The 12,746-nt window shown below is 33.1% G+C and overlaps 1 pseudogene; it reads right to left on the reverse strand.

Moving 5' to 3' along the window:
* Nucleotides 1-3,794: 3,794 nt before the first annotated feature.
* Nucleotides 3,795-9,338, reverse strand: LOC111399935 (annotated as a pseudogene).
* Between the last annotated feature and the right edge of the window lie 3,408 nt (nucleotides 9,339-12,746).

Raw genomic sequence — 12,746 nt, forward strand, 5'->3', positions numbered from 1 at the left:
TGTCGTTTGGGTTTGTTGATTGTTCGATTAATGCCAATTTGGAGATTTAGTATTGTGGGATACATGAATTAAAAGAGAAGAGTTTGGTAAAATGGATGTCGCCATTACCAAATGTTCTAGAATTACAACAAAATGATTTGAAGTGAGACCACGTATAGGTTCGTCGAGACAAGGGGTAACCGTTGATGGTGGTGCTCGACCATGGGTGGCGCTGAAAGTGGGATTGCTATGAAAGATTGTATACGGTAGTTTGGTATTTTGGGTTGTAAATGTAGTTGTTTTAGATAGATTGATGACCAATACTGTGGAAGAAGATGTTGGGGAGAGTGAAGCGAGGCTAGTGGTGGTGGAGTTCGACGGGTGTTGCGACCAGAAGGTGGTGCTATGTGGATCTATAGGTTGCGACCTGGTGAGGTTGTGAAAATGGTGTTAGTGGAGAATTTATGACTTATTTGTAATGTTTTGAAAAATTAGGATTATGATTGCAATTAATTTTTCTTTTCTTTTTGTTTTATTTGAATAAGAAGGTAAAATCGTCATTTTATTGACAAATAGATTAAAGGAACCTTTTGCATAATGAAAGGTGAAAGGTAGGGATGAAAATACCAAAAAATAAAAGGCAATGACATTTTTTATAATAACATTGAAAGGGATGGACTTTTTGTGCTAATTACCCTTTATATAATTAATGTTCACATATACATAGCTATTGATCACAGCTTATTTACGGGTCACGTAACATCATATTAATTGGTCACAGATTATTTCGAAATCACAAATCAAAAATTTTGTAGGTCACAAATCAAAAAATTTATAGGTCACGATTGATTTTATTGGTCACAAATATAAAATATTACAACTTACTGTTTATCTTTCGATCACAGATTTTTAAATTTGTTGGTTATAAATTGTTTTTCAATCACAAGTTATCAAATTTTAAGGTCATGATTTAATATTTGGTCCCAACTAACCAAATAATTAGTCACACACACTAAATATTGGGTCACATACTACCACCACCAACACTACCGCCACCATCACCTACGACCACCCTTACCCTACAGCCATTGCCAGGGCCACAACACTACTACCACCACACCACCACCATAACCATCAGCATCGTCAACCGCCACCACCACCATCAACACCTTCACTTGCACCAACACACAAAAACCATCGCCAGATCTACCATAGCTGCCAGTACTTCTACCTGCACAACCAACAAAAGCCACCTAAAACCCCCAAGAACAAAAAAACCACCAGTACCACCACCACAAGCAGCATCAACACCACCACCACCCCCAAGCAGATGCACACCATCACCAGCATCTCACCACCATAACACCTCATCACCACTACGACAACGACATAAAATCCACCGCAAGCAGATCTGACCAGGACCAAACCGTGGTACAAACCGCCGAACTGACAAAAATTTCAAATCACTGCACCACAAACCGAATGCTCCAATCTCCTCTTCATTACAGCTAGTGGCGATGGAGCACAAACCCACCATCATCAAACCCACCATAACCGAGCCCACCATTACAGCTGTTGCAGCGACGATGAACAACCACCACTGTCGATCTATGGAGAGCCCGCGCCTGAGGGTTTCTTTGTCGATGGTGCTCTGAGATAGGCAACAGAAGTTCATGTGCGATGGAATCTCCGATGGTGTGTTGTGATAGAGAGAAGGGAAACAATATAAAGAGAGGAAAAAAGAGGGTGGAGAGAGAGAAAGAGAGGGGGGGGGGAATCATTAGGATTTGTAATAATAAGGTGGAGATATTTAATATTTAATTATTATATCGGTATTTGATTTTTGAACAATTAAACTTTAACCATGATTTTTGAATTGTAATCTTTAAACAGGGGCGGACCCACATGGGTCATGTGGGGTCACTGACCCCACAAAATTTTGGTCTTCTTTTTTTTTTTTTTTTTTTTTCCAGAAAATGGTTGTTTTAACCCGTTTTCGACCCACTTTAATACATACCAAATGAAATCGAAATATTGCATTCTTAATATCATTTCTAAACGTTCATGGCCTAGTTTTTCGCTTCTTAATGGTGTGCGAAATGATCGACCATAGCAAAAGATACGATGTATTAAAGTAGGTCATTCTAATTAACATTTCGAAAATTTTGATAATATGCTAACTTTTAAAATTTGTCAATACTCATATACTATCCAAATCTACAAATCGCTTGCATCGTCTAGAAGTTCGTTATGAAAACTATATCGTAGTTATATCGAACGGTCCAAACAAATGACGAAAATAGTTAAATATGTGTCAAACGTACGTATTAAAAGAGGCATTTAACTCGTTTTTTTTAAAAAAAAATCAATTATTTCATTAACGTTTATTACTTTTTCACGATAAATTTTCCAATATAATTTGCATCATTTTATTAGGAAATTTTACATTAAATATGATATCAAAAATTCTAAAATCATTACGAATTAAATGTAATTTGAATTACATTCAAATTATTTTTTTATTAAACTTAAATTTCATTTACTTCTTACATCCAATTTCATTTACTCGTCGTTAGCTCAACATCCATAAATGACATGATAAAAAAAAAACTATACATGTAAAAAAATTCATTTAACAATATTGGTAATGATAGAATTATAACACTTTCAAGGTGTCAAAATATGTATTAACTTATTTTTATAAATATTATATTGTTTTAAAAAATTACACATTAATTTTTGGAGCTAAGCACAACTCGCGAGGATGAACTCGCAAGTGACCGCACACTCACATGCCCAGTGGAGTCCCCATGAATAAAATAATTTCGACCTCATGTGTATGTGTTGTGTCAACCCCACGATTATTCATGTGAATATTGTAGCACAACTCTAATTTTTGACTCCACAACCCAAAACAACTAGGTCCGCCCCTGTCTTTAAACACATGGTATTATATAATTTTCCCATAAAATATCAGTCAAAAGAGGTGGGCCGAACTAAACACTTGTGCTGCAAGTGGAACAAAACCCCATGTTACCAGATGGCAAAATGCACGTGCCAGTTAGTCGGAGAATCAAGGAGGAACCACTGAATTTTATTTTATCTTTTTTTTTTCCCTTCACTTTACTTTTAAATTTTTAAATTTAAATTTAAATTGCTTTTAAAAAATAAGTAAATGATGAAACAAGATGAGAAATTGAGACCAGCTTCCTCAAAATTCCCGACAGGCCAAGTGACGAAGAAAGCTACACCTACCTCACCCTTTTGTCATCCCTAATTACCCATTACAATTTGTACATCTCTATACATAAACGTTTGTCCAAGCAATATGACCAAAAGTCAACTTCAGACCAGTCAAACTTATTCCCGATGAAGAAGAGTCCATAGAAAAATAGTAGTATTTATAGGGAACAATCCAACCCCCTATAATAGAGTTTATATGAAATAAAATGTTAAAAGTTTTCTTATTTTGAACTCTTCAAGTTCAACACAAATTTCAACTCTCAATAGAGCTTCCAAATAGAAATTTAACTAGAATTTGACAATTAAACTTCAATAGGATTTCTCAATAGCATTCCAATTAGAATTCCTCTTAATGTACATTTCAATTAGAACTCTTCAATTATTTTAATAAGGAATTTGGGTCACACTCAAATTCTAACATAAAATACACAAGATAAAGTGGAATGGAACTTCTTATTACTATCTCAACTGATATTAAACAGCCCCCAAAATCGAAATCGACAAGTCTTAGCGTTAATTACACCATTTAATCCCTATAATTATCAGCTAAATAGGGGAGAGAGGGAAGAGGATTATGAATCACTAACTTTTTCCAGTTTTGGCATTGAATTTCCTAATAACAAAGACTTGATAAGTGTTAAGGCTTTCTTAGGTTTATGCAGGGGAACTTCATGGCCTGCCCCTCTCACTACAACAAAACTCAACCCTTGGTAATCTTGTGTCCATCCTCCTGCCTGTTTCATACCATTACAATGAGACAAATTCAATAGTTTGTTTGCCAATGATTTTCTAGTTTGCATCGTATAATGAACACATGCTCCTTAGTCGATAAAGCAAACAAGTTCGATTCATATTTTTTCTTAAAAAACAGATGAGTGTGCAAAATTCGATAGATGAAAGAAAGCAGAAAAACCTAGCCATCGTCGTACCAAGCCGCCAATGATTAATTCTTGGAAGTTCTAGAGCATCTATACTGTGACGTGTAGATGTAACTGGAATTATAACATCAGCACCCCCACCGTAAGAAAACAATTACAGAGATTGTAATATGATGCTTTTATCTACATTACTTAGAACAGAACGAAAATGATCTGTTGATTTATTTAAATACAAATATAAATCACAAAATATTAGTACAATGTAGGACAATAAACGAATGAAATGAGTAACAACCTCTAGACAATTCTATTGCTCCGTATGAAATGCTTCATCTAAAAACTTAAATTGTTTCAGAGGCTACATTTATTTATATAAATTGAATCTTGAGCGAGCCTCCTCATGTGCAGGATTGCCTTTTTGCATGATGTCGCAAATGGGTGACAATGTGACCTAAACCATCGCTTTTCTTGGCTATGTTACCATGTTAATCCATCTCATCTAAAAGCTTTAGCTATTTGGAAGACGGATACAATTAATTATTTAAATTTAACCTTAAATAGCATTGTAGAGTTTAGGTACTTTTTATGCTAAGAGAGATTAAGATGAATGTCCCCCTTCCATAATGTATATCTAAGTTAGAAAAATTTGTTAACAAGTATTCAAAAGAAAACCATAAAAATGGGAACAGGTAGAAAACTGAAGATCCAAATACGAAGTCCCAAAGGTATAAGCTCGCTGTAGATGTTCAAAACCAAAGTAGCAAAATCCTTCCAATTTTTATTCACCATTTCAATGCAAAGAAATGATTATGTGAATCATTTATCAATCAAGAAAATGCATTAACGTCAAGTTGTAAATATCGATTACCTTGGAAATAGCTAAAAGCGAAATATAATGAACTGCTATAGTTAGAGAATATTATTGACTTGGGATGATAAAAGAATCTTGAATCTCTCGAGACCTTACTCCAACTGAATCACCATACTATATCCCATTAAGTTCAAGGTTATTCCATCCCTAAAATGTACAGGAGGGTTGTTAAAGACACCTAGTTTGTTTCTGTGGATTTTTAGAAGTTTTTGTGCTTCCTTATTTGTTCAGAGGTCCAAAGATAAAACAACTGTTTCTGTATAAATGGAGCCTAAATTTCACACTCGAGGTACTTCAAAATTTTGTTATGCAGTTGAAAAGTAATCTAAACAATGTAAAACGTCAAGAAGAAAAGGAAAATTAAAAGGATGAAACAATTTTTTTTAATTATATTTCTAGTAGTGTTCTAAAAAGAGCAACTAAACACCGTCTAGGCACTGGCATAAAATGCCTCGCTTTGTGCTTTTTTGCACTTTTTATTTTTTTTAATATTTTTGTTGCCTAGGCGTGCTTTTTTTTTTCCCTTCATTTATTAATTATTTTTAGATTGATTTTAAAATTTTATAAAATATTAAAATAAAAAAATGCTTTTTTTATGCCTAAGCCAAATTTTGGTCTCCACGCTTGCTTTGTGCTTTTTAAAACACTGATTTCTAGGTCAGCCAATACACATTATAGCGCCTACTTTCCTGCACTATATTTTATTTTTGTAGCACAGAAATGTTATAGTTAATAACTTTAATCAGGTTGATTTAAGTTCTCATTAGAATATGCAATTGTACAAGCAAATGAGGCCAAAAAACAACTATAATTGATAAATTGTCATCATTCAGAAAGAAAGGGAATATAGATTAAATTATCATTTCAAAAATTACGAAGAAATGCGAGGAAGTGAGAATAAGACTCCAAGAATCCTTTTCCCTCCCATCCAAAAATAGAATTCACCTGCATGTATCCCATTTGGATGAGGGTTTTTTGCTATGAACATGGAGAGCATTTTGAACCTCAGGAAGATTGAAATAAATAACTTAGTGCTGCAAAATGCAAGGATCGTATGATCTATTGATAAGATCAACCTTCTATCATGGGAAATTTGATTCCATTAGTCATCCATAGATAATATATAAGGAACATTATTTCATATTCTATAAAAAATATTTCGCGAATTTAAATTCAATCAACAGACAAAATCTCAAAGACATTAAAATAGAGATTATTAAAGATTTAAATACTTACTTTATTTCTTTTCAATAGCTGATTAAATCTATTAAATTTTGCTGTGCATGGAAGAGTGAAGATACTATAAATATCAATGTCTTCAATTTCTTCAAGAGATATATCGAGAACTTCATCACACTGCTCTGATGCGTGTAAAAACGATCCAGGGTCTCATATAATGTTCAACTGCTTGAGGTTTGATTAGATATCATACCGACTGACCACAAATACTGGAAGCGCCCTAATTGGTCGTAAAGATCATCGGCTAGAGCATTTCCAACCTGCACTAAAAGGGTATGTTACCTGTTTAATTTTGTCAAATAAGCAATGTGATCTTCTTGTCTCAAATATCAAGGGGAGAAACCCAATTCCATGAAACCCTTCAAATTGATAACTTCGTCTTCCTCCTCCTCCTTTCCAAGGTTGTGCCTTAAAATTGCTTGGCTTAGTTGTGATATATAGTGTCCTGTACATTAAGTGCACCACAATTTATTTCATAATAGCAAAAAGGATGCTATGAGCCATTGAGCTAGGAATTAGTGTTGGCTTATACGATGTCTAATAGCGTCGATCCTCTTTACGTTACTTAAATCCTTTCCCGAAACTAGTGTCAATAAGTAAACTAAGCGGATGAAAACTACATAAATGTAACGATCAAGCCTTTGTGCCCAAACTATTAACTTACGTATTGTCCGCTCTGAGAGAGCCTGGTCCACCTTACCCCTTAAGAATTTCTATCGCGTCCCTAGAATTCGAATATATGAGCTCCTTTTAAGAGAAACTTAAGTTGAATACTGGTGTCAAGATTCAACTTAAATCATCCTTAAGTGAAAGGCCCAAGACTCGAATTTTGAGGATGTGATAGAAATCCATGAAGGATAAGATGGACTCAGACTCTTTCAGAACTGAAAGTACGCATGTCAGTTAATGGCTTGGGGATGAGGCCTGAGTTGTTACAATAAAGGTAGTCATTCCATAACTATTCAAAGTTTATAGAAAATTCACAATAACCCACCTGCGTAACTCTCTCTTGTGATATTTAAGTCCCTCCCTTAATAATTTGGAAAACGCTTAAACCACTGCATGAAAAATTCTAGGTTGTCGGCAGCTGCATTGAATGAGATTGAAATCAAGCTTCTATACATTACCAAAATAACATTAAAAAGGAAAAAAATCAAGAAGGGCCTCAAGAAAGAAACTAATACCAATGCTTTTATCACCATTGTTCAGTAGATCATTGGTAGTGATAGAATAAGAAAAACCAACTCCGACTGGAGTGTCAACAAACAATATATTTGCAACTGCAAAAAGGGAAAATAATTAGGCAACTCCCTTGGCAAATTTGAATTTAAAAACTGACAAATAAAATCTCAATAAAATTGGAATTAATAAGTTAAATGCAAATCAATCATTTGATTGCACATAGCAGATAGCTAATACCTTTATTCCAAGAGTAAGGGTTCAAATAAAGTGTCTTCCCATCTTTCAGGACATGGAAAGGTCCAATTTCCACTGCTAGTCCATATCCAATAGCTGAACATCCATGCTCTGATCATGGTATAATGAATCCTAAATCTTAAACTTAAAATTTGAAAAGAAAAGAAAAGAAAAGAAAATCTGACCCAATTCATGTGAATACAAATTTAACATGATGCAAGATGGAGAGAGATAGAAAAAAATTAACAGAATTTTATGTTCAAGAAAGGCAAGAAATATCACCATATTTCTTGAATTTTAATTTTCTTGGCTAATGATAAAAGGTTGTTGGATTATGCTACTTGTACATAAAATGGTATATAAGGCATTATATAAAATGGTGTGGAGGGAAATGTTGGACACGGAGGCGATGCAATAATTGAGAGTAATGAACAAAATAAAATATGTATGATCACAACGAAGAAAATAAGATTAAAGTAAAAAAATTGAAGAGAGACTAGCAGAGAAATCGATGTTTTATTAAATATAATATGTGGAGAGAATACAAGAATTCACCAATATGAAGAGCCACATATTTATAGGGACATACCAAACCCTAAAAATATCGTAAATATAAAAATAATATAAAAAATAATGTGGAATAAAGAAAATAATATTTTCCAATAAAATCACATGAAAATAAGAAAACAATATTTTCCAAAAAATAACCCCAATTTGGGATACAAAATCTAACAATTTCCACCTTGACCCAAATCTTAGTGCAACGAACAAAGTTTCAAAATTTCTCCACCTCGAAAAACATGTCCGACTGCATCGAAATAACCAAACTTCTCAAACACTAACCAAAACTCTCCACATCACAAAAAATTATAATCTGCCCAACATCCACAAGTGACACCCAAACCCTAATCCTAGGTTCCTAAAATTCTAATAAGGAATTAATATCGACCAAACACGGTCGAAGCACACTCTGTAGTAAAATCCACACAAAATGTCTAATCAAAAGGCCCCTTGTTAGAACTGTCACCCTCAAAGATCCAAAAAGCATTACAAACATTTCCAACATCGTGCCTACGCTCAATGGATCTAACCGTAGCATTTGAACACAGTGCATCCACTAAAATTGGTGGCATAGCAGAATCACCAACGTCTTTCCTAGCAGTGTTCTAAACCGGCTCAAAGCCCATCACAAGAGGTAATGTACTAAATTGAATTTCCACCACGATATCAAACTTGTCCACATGTCTTCTAACTACTTCTGTGTGCCACTGTAAGATTTACAATTGAGACTTCTTCCGTCTCTCTAGTATAACCTGGACACCCATTCAGTCCTTCAAGACTCTACCTCCACCAGAAAATTATACACATTTGAATCTAAAGTACTCAGCAAGTGAGATTCTTTTTCAAATTTGGAACATGTCGAACTTGACCAAGTATTTCGACTATCTCATCCTACAACCTCAATCTGACTCGACCGATTCCAGCAACTCGATAAGATTGATTGTTTCCCATGACAACTCCATATTGCCTAACCGCCCCATATGCCTCAAACAAGTCCTAATTGGGACACATATGGAACATGCACGCTAAGTCCAAAATCTACTTCTCCTCATGCTTAGACTCCATGTCAAATACGATCAACACCACATCTCTAACATTCGAAAAGTCCATGACAATATTGGTCGCATCCGAATTACATGATTGCCTCCCATGATTTGCATCTAAATTACTTTTAACCTATAACTTATCGCAATCTTTCTTGACGTGTCCTTTCCTCCTATAGTGGAAGCAATACAAATTGTTAAAGTTTGTCCTCAATCTACCCATTCGTTGATCACCATGAGATAACAGATCATTCTCATCCTTAGATGTAGCTCCAATCAGATGCTTCTTATTCTCCTTTGAGAATAAAGCATCGTAAACGTCTTCAATAGTAAGTGTATCACGACTGTACAAAATCGTGTCCCGAAATGACGAGTAAGAAGCAGGCAGCCAACACAACATGATCAAGACCAGATCCTCGTCATCATACTTGATCTCCAATGTTTCCAAATTCGCAACGATTTTCTTGAACACGACAGGTGGTCTTCCAAAGATCCTTCTTCCGCCATGTGATGGGAATACAATATTTGCTTTAGATGCAGTTTGCTCATAAGACTTTTAGTCATACACATCTGCTCCAATTTTAACAACAAAGCAACTATTGTTTTCTCCTTCAATACGTCCTGCAGAATGTTATTGGAAAGGTGAAGATGAATCTGCAATAGGGTCTTCCTGTCTTTCTGTTGTTTCTCCTCCATTGTCCAATTTCCTGGCATCTTATCAAAACACAACAAAGTCTCATCTAAATCCATCTGTCCCAACATAGCCCTCATCTTTACTTGCCACAATGAAACCTCGTATTGCAATCCAACAATGAAATATCACATTTCAATGCAGTCATCTCTGAAAAAACTAAATCGAATCATGAAGAACCTGCAACCTAACTCTGATACCACTTGTTGGACCTGGATGCGATGCAAGAATTGAGATTAATTAACAATATGAATTATGTATGATCACAATGTGAAAAAAATGATTAAAGTGAAGAAATTGAAGAGAGAATAGTAGAGAAAACGATGTTTTATTAAACACAATATGTGGAAAGAATACAATAATTGAACAATAAAACTTCGTCTAAACTGAATGAAGAGTCACATATTTATGGGGATATACCAAACCCTAAAAAGATCTTAAAGATGGAAATAATATAAAAATAATGTAGAAGAAAGGAAATAATATTTTTTTTAATAAAATCGCGTGAAAATAAGGAAACAATATTTTCCAAAAAATTCACCCTAATTTGGAGCACAAAATCTAATAGAAAAAGATTAGATGAAAAATTGACTGTGGTTTAAATTAACAAATGATAGAGTAATATATAACATTATGTAACCCATTATATAAAGTATCATATGCATGTAGCAAGATTCAAGGATGTTTGCCCTTTGAAAAATGTCTTCTGAAAAAAGAAAAAGAAAAAATCCCATGCAAATGGTGATATTGACGGTTGGTCCCGAATCTGAAAAAATGTTCTTTTTATGTTTATTGTTATTGTAGATTCATATTGATATTCTATCTGTTATGATAAAAATATTATCCAAAAATGAAAATTTTTATATAAGGCGAAGCGGTCAATTTGTCAGTTTCATTGCTTAGCTTCTTTCCTTTGCTTCTTCCTTTCATACTTTTTACATCAATTTGCTTGATTTTCAAATGCACATGATGAGGGAGGCGTAAAAATCTAATTAAACTTAAAGAAACGTTAGCTGACTATTTTAAATATAAACTAAAAAAATTGTGAATTATATAAAATCGTTTTTCTTAAAATATAATTCAGTGATTCAAGAGAAATCCAGCTTAGCCCCTGTTTGGTCCCCATTTTTCGGTAATGAAAATGGGAGGAATAATGTTTTTTTTTTTAAATAAGAGGTTGAAATTTTTTTTTTGATTTACGTGTAATATTATTTTATGAAAGATTGTATGATTGAAAATAAGAGAGAGAAAAATAGAATATAATGGAATGTAATTTAATGGGGACCAAACGGGGGCTAAATTTCAGGGACGACAGGGAGAAAATAAAACTAACTTTCATAAAATGTAAGCCCTTGTTTGTCATACATTATTTTACATTTTACCAAATTATTTTTTTTACAGTACTCATTTTCTACCACATATTCTTTATTAAAATAATATTACACATAAATAAAAAACGTTCTTTCTTTTTTAACCACACATTCTCAATCAATCTACAATTTTATAATACATTTATCAAAATTAGAGTGATTCAAATATAACTTTCTTAAAAATAGGCTTGTATAGAAAGACTACGAATTTGACTGGCAGTACAAAGGGTGGCTGGCTCGATAGGAATTACTAGATTAGAGAGGACAATATTTATTGTTTTTTATTCTTTATTTTAAAAATATTTATCCACTTTCACACTGAATTTAAGCAAATTTTCACATGCTTTTTCTAAAGCTTCCTGTCCCAGCTTGTGGTGCCCCTGTCTTCAACCCTATACCCAAATCGAGATAGGAAGTTTTATTCTTTAGATAATATATTAATTGTTTTGAGTTCATGCCAGCATTTGTATCTGTCGAGTCAAAGTTTTCCATTAGCATTTTTTAAACTGACAAAGAGATTGAAAAAATAAAATTATATATATATATATATATATTTGAAGTTGGCATAAGACCTCTAAAGTTAGTGACAAATTTAAGGGTGGATATAGGTGAGCTTGCTACATTCAATCTATTTTAGAACTTCGTTTTCTATAGACAGTGTGACCAATTTATTTCACCTTTTATATAACATTGTTAACCAAATTAGGATTTTATCAACTTCACTTTGGGAAGCTATTCTTGGCAAATACAATTCACACATTTGAAAAATAATAGTCCATTTTAATATAGTCTAGCATTTCAACTGTCTTTTTTCAATCTTTTGACAAACCATTTCTCAAATTTGTAGCTAAAAAAATAACTCTTGCCCATAATAAAATTTTTTGCCGTGCTTCAAAAAATTTCAAGCTTATCACAACAACACTTCAAAGAATTACTATTTGCACTCTTCAATTTTTTATTTTTTATTTTTATAATCAAAGAAAAATCCAAAAAAATATATTTTCTTAAATTGTTCAAACATTCACATAAGTGAATAATGGTCTAATCAACATATATAAGAAATAATCAACGCCCAAATGTTTTTCAATTGAATGTATTATCTCACATCAAAATTTTGATCAAAGTGCTTTTTTCTAGAAATAATACTTCTTTCATGAAATGTATGTTCAACTTCCATTTTAATAGTAATTTCTATAGCCCTACAATAAAAATAAAAAATTAAAAGAAGTGATTTCAAGTGATTAATAATAACATCAATTGACATGTCCTTATGTTATAACATATTACTTACTCTATTGATAATTAATATATATTGTACCAATAACCATGTCAAACAAGAACTTAAAATTTATGATGTCGAAAGATAAACTTAAATATCTCTAAGTGCCTTAAGGTCATCACATACCAAGTGTTCTAAATCGACTTTTATTTGTAGTGCTTGAAATTTTATTATTT

The sequence above is a fragment of the Olea europaea genome, chromosome 9 (genome assembly GCF_002742605.1).
Source record: "Olea europaea var. sylvestris chromosome 9, O_europaea_v1, whole genome shotgun sequence".
Taxonomy (NCBI): domain Eukaryota; kingdom Viridiplantae; phylum Streptophyta; class Magnoliopsida; order Lamiales; family Oleaceae; genus Olea; species Olea europaea.